General features: G+C 42.9%; 1 pseudogene; it reads left to right on the top strand.

Moving 5' to 3' along the window:
• Nucleotides 1-3513: 3513 nt before the first annotated feature.
• On the top strand, nt 3514-4585 carry LOC116835562 (olfactory receptor 10A7-like; annotated as a pseudogene).
• Nucleotides 4586-5313: the final 728 nt, after the last annotated feature.

Raw genomic sequence — 5313 nt, 5'->3', positions numbered from 1 at the left:
CAGAAGAAAGAGGAGTCACACGAGATGCTTTGGAGACGCTCGTTTCTTGAAACTTGGAAAATTTATGATGCCTAGACTTGGAAATTTCTGAGTACTACTATCCTTTACTGGATCATCTGGCATGTGGCACATTCAGATGCAAAGCTCTTGCAAATGCCATTCCAAGTCAAAATTTGTGACTTCACTCCATTTGACGGTTAATAATAAATCCTTTTTAAGATTTAACCTCACTAGTAAGCAGCTTCAAGAAAAGAATTTAAACATACATTTTGCTAGTCAAAAAACTGAAGCAAACGTAAAACTATTCTGAAAGGAAATTCAGAAGTGAATGAAGGGGTTCGAGGAACAACTGGGAGATTCTCTGAGCTGGCTGAAGAATAGACTTTCTGGCAGAATTTGAACCAAACCAGTGTTGCATTCCTGCAAAAAGAAACAGCAAATTTATATGAAGGATGAAGAAACACATTCCTTTTAGAACCCAAAACAAAAGGTTCAAAGTGGAATTTCCTGCCTTCACAGTCCTTGATACTGCAATTCTACCTGGTTGCCAAAAGATTCAACAGATGCAGCGCTTAGAGTTCCAGTATTGGCTTCTATATGATAGCCACAAGCGTTTCAAAGAAAACAGCAGAAAACAGGATAGAAATTTTTAGAAAACTGGATTTGGCATTGACTCTATGAAAATCAAAGACATTGATGCCTACAGATTTCTGTAGTGATGCTTCAGGCTTTTTCAAGACGACTTAAGAAACATTCCACTCCTGAAGAAGTACTGAAGTTTGTTTTTGAAAATAAACTCACAGATAGTTTTCCAAACACTTTTATAGCTCTATGTAGTCTTTTAACTTTGCCAGTTTCCTTAGCTAGTGGGGAATGTAGCTTCTCAAAATTAAAATTGATTAAAAAAACATATCTGAGTTCAACAGTGGTGCAAGAGAGACTTGTTGGACTTGCCACAATGTCAATAGAGCATGAAATAGCTGGAAAAGTGGATCTAAAAGAACTAGTCACTGAATTTTCAAAACTTAAAGCAAGAAAAGTCATGTTTTAAGAGCACAGAGTTTTTTATTCAGTGTTTTGTAAATACAGGTTGAAATTCATTGAAGAGTTTTCTTATTTCTTTCTATATTGGAAGTGGTAGTAGTGGCAATTTAAGCAGGATAGCGTAATGGATGGTTTTGGATTTGTAATAGTAAAAAATAATTAACATTTTAATGCATTTTTATTTGAAATTGGACTGAAATGTCATCTAACTGTTGTGTACAAATCTATTCTGAAAATTTTGTGTCTCTATTTTATCTGATCTCAAAAACATTGGTTGGACAGAGGGACAGACAAAGTAAATTGAGCCTCTGTTTAATAAATAAATAAATAAATAAATTTAAAAAACATTACAAGGAAAAAAGGGGCAAAATGTATCTCAGTTTAACAAAATCCTGAGTCCAGATCTGCCCTTGGGGTTTGGAGGCTCTCATTTGCATGGTTCGCCTAGGGTGCCAGTTGCTGGCAGCTAGTCTAGGACCACCCCTGTGGACACTTGTCCACTGGAAGCTGGACTGAGACCCACTAAACTCATTACATACAAGACACAGAAGCAGCCATGTAAGTGTAACAAACTGGAGTCACTCCTACCATGGGATAGATCTGAACTGGAGTCCTAGAAATTCACGATGTGAAGAGCTGACATCCGTGAAGAATGCTGTCCTTGGCTTTCAACAGGTCAGCTACAACCTGAAAATGGATGTGAATTTTCCTTACACGCACACCTTGCAGTGTGCCTGAACTCTGGGGTCCCGGGCATTCTAAGATTCATTCTGAGAGTGCCAGAATGGTGGGGCAATTAGTGTCCAGAGAGATGGTGCAATTGTGGTGAAGTGGAGACCATGTCCCATCACAGAGTAGCATGACACGACTCCCAGCTCCATCATGATCTAATCTCTTGTCATCACTGGTAGCTATTTCTATAACCTTTTTGCCTAGAGACCAATTATATTTGTTTGGAAATTTCAAGATGAAATTATTACATCCTTAGTCCATGTCCTACAGGAACTTATTATTGAAAAACTGAGATAAATTATACAGTCTCTGAGGGATCAGGATGTTATTGCAACATGCACATCTTAATAAAGTTGACGACTTCTGTCAGTGTTTGCACAATGCACAGTAAACCCATATTCTTGATCTTAACCAATAAGTGCAAGTGAGATTGTAGTCTGGGTCAGCCCATCTCTGAAGTTTAAAGACAGTTCTGTATTGCTGAGTTAATTTCATTGTTCAGTGTCCTTAAAAACAGAAATGTAATTGCTAATTGTCCAGGGTGCTCAGAGTCAGACAGAACCCTGCAGATTCAATCCCAATGGTCACTGCACAGTACAAAAAGGACCCACCTCTGAGGGTCACTAGCAGAGAAGCTTCTCTTCCAGAGGTAAGTGGCTTTCAGAAACAGTGGATTTGCCACAGCTGGAAAGGTTTATGAGACAGATTGTGGTGTTTTCCTTCTTTATTGTTTCATCCACATGTGCATCATCCCGAGCTGTTCTCAGCTAAATGATCTCCAGAATTGAAAGGAAAAATGAGCCATCTCTCTCTCTGTCTTTCTGTCTCTTTTTTCCTTCTCATCTAATCATTCCATCTAATTTACTCTTATCTATCTTATCTGCAGAATGGTCCCTCATCTCTCTTTCTCTCTGTCTTCTCGAAGGTATTGTGCATCATGTATCTCTACCAAGCTAACTAATCTGAAGGAATGACTCTTATCTATACTGGGGTTGAAGATGGCTTAACTAGTCTCCCAGTGGTGTGAATTGTTCACACGCCTGAGCAATATAGTTAAGTTTTATGTGTACCTAAGTTGACCTACATTTTAGCTGTAGACAAGGCCTTAGGTAGCAAATTGGTAGCAGATCCAGCCTGCCCATCTAGGGGCAGAGAGAGGAGACCCTGGCTAACAATTGCTTAGGAGCTTACACTTAAGTTTCATTCAGAGACAACGTCAGAGCGAGTAGCTATAATGGTTATAGCTCACACCTGTGGGGAGCACCCAGTCCAGTCTGAACAGAGTGAGTCTGTCTGAGAACCAGGTTCAGAGTTGCACAGACACACAGGAGGATCTGGGCTAGCTAGGATAAGGTAACCCTGCTCTATCTTTCCTTGTAGAGATGCAAAGGAATGGATGAGACTAAATCTGTGTGCAGGCTGCTTGCTGTTTTAAAGTCCTTTTTTTTCTTCAATGCTTTGTTCCAAGCTTCTCAAAGAGAGGAGACACAGGTGGTCAAAACCAAACCCTGCAGGGTGATAAGGGGTCGGTACATGGAGCCATGTGTCCGGGTTCTTGTCTAAAAATGGAAGGGTGACAAGATTCCACCCAGAGCCGAGTAAGGTGAAGATGCCAAACATTTGAGTTGGGTGCACTCAGAGAGATAAGAAAGGGGAGAGGGATGTGACTGATCCCGTAACAGTAATTCTATCTACTTATGTCATCCTAGCCTCTGAGGTGTTGGAATCCATATATGATCTCATCAGGATAGAGATATGGAGGGAAACTTAAGTACAGTGACTGAGTTTATCTTTCTGGGCTTCTCGGATCTCTAGCATCTGCAGCTCTTTCTCTTTATCCTGGCCCTACTCATCTACCTCATTATCCTTATAGGAAATAGCCTCATTGTTGCTGTCACAGTGACTGACCTGATGCTCCAAAGCCCCATGTATTTCTTCCTCAGGAACTTATCAGTCCTGGAGATCTGCTACACCTCGGTCATCATCCTCAAGGCCTTGTCCAACCTCCTGTCAGAGCGTCAGACCATCTCCTTCCTTGGCTGTGCAACCCAGATGTATTTATTCCTCCTCTTTGGCAACTCGGAATGCTGCCTGCTGGCTGTAATGTCCTATGACCGATACGTCGCCATATGCAACCCCATGAGTTACTCGCTCATCATGAGCAGAAAAGTCACCATTAGACTGGCATCTGTGGTGTGGATTGCAGGCAATGTGGTGGCATTTGAGCAAACGGTCACTATATTCATGTTATCCTTCCATGGGTCAAATAAAATGGAGCACTTTTTTTATGATGTTATTCCAGTGCTTAAGCTGGCAAGTACAGACACATCCCTGAATGATGTTATCAACATTGCGCTTACTGTAGTGTTCATAATATTCCCCTTTGCCCTGATCATCACCTCCTACATCTGCATCCTCTCCACCATCCTGAAAATGCGCTCAGCTGAGGGAAGACACAAAGCTTTCTTTACCTGCTCCTCACACCTCAAAACAGTCACCTTGTTCTTTGGCAGTGGCTTTATCACCTACATGAGGCCCGCTTCCAGTGGTTCTGTGGACACTAACCAAGCAATCTCCTTGCTCTACACGGTCATTACACCAGTGTTCAACCCAATCATATACAGTTTGAGGAACAAAGAAGTCATGGAGGCTCTGAGGAAACTCTTAGGCAGCAGTAGGACTTCTTAGTTCTCACAAAATAAAGTTATTTGTCTCCCCTAACCTCTGCACTGTGCCCCCTTCATCTCTAATGCCTGCTCCTCCTCCTGAACTCCTAATCCCTACACCCCCTTCACTACCAATCCCTACCCCCCTTTACATCCCAATACCTGCACCCTCCTATGCCCCAACCCCTGCACAGTGCCTCCTTTTCCCCTAACCCCTGCATCCCCCTCCTGCATCCATGTGAGGAAATTGACCTGGATTCACAAAGCAGCTGGCATTGCTGCTTGCTCCCCCACTGGACTGCTGCTCCTCTGTACCCCGCAGCTCTAGGGGGCTGTGAGGAGGGGATTAAGGAGCAATGTCAGGGCTTCCTACATCCAGGTGACTTTCCCTATGGGCTGTGTAAGGGGCAGGCAGGACAGCAGCAGCTCCTGATGCCTAAGCACATCTGTTGCGCCAAAGAGGGAGCTTGGGTGCACTCAGTGAAGCCATACCAGGTGTATAAGTACAACCGGTTTTATTGCCAAATCATAATAAGCTTACCAGCCTTCACACGTTACTAAATACGTGATTTGCAGCAAGCAAGCAGGCAAGCAAGAATCAATGCTTAGGCCCCTTCTCCTACGAACAGTCCCAGAGCCTCCAACCTTGTCCACGAGTGTTCGTAGCAGGCGCTGCTCCAGCGTGGAGAGTTCCTGGGCACCTATAAGGCCAAGGACCGCAGGTTAGACTGCTCATCTAAATAAATTCTCATACTCATTCTTATCATCATCTCTTTCTCAGGGGACGTATACATCCACAAGAAGGATCTGGCAGGAAACACTACTGCTTTCTATTCCCACACTTAACACTCTCAGGCCGCCTTATCTCTTC

Source organism: Chelonoidis abingdonii, chromosome 14 (genome assembly GCF_003597395.2).
Source record: "Chelonoidis abingdonii isolate Lonesome George chromosome 14, CheloAbing_2.0, whole genome shotgun sequence".
NCBI classification, from domain to species: Eukaryota; Metazoa; Chordata; order Testudines; family Testudinidae; genus Chelonoidis; species Chelonoidis abingdonii.
Note: the sequence above shows the minus strand (reverse complement) of the source record. Positions and strands in the feature narration are given on the sequence as shown.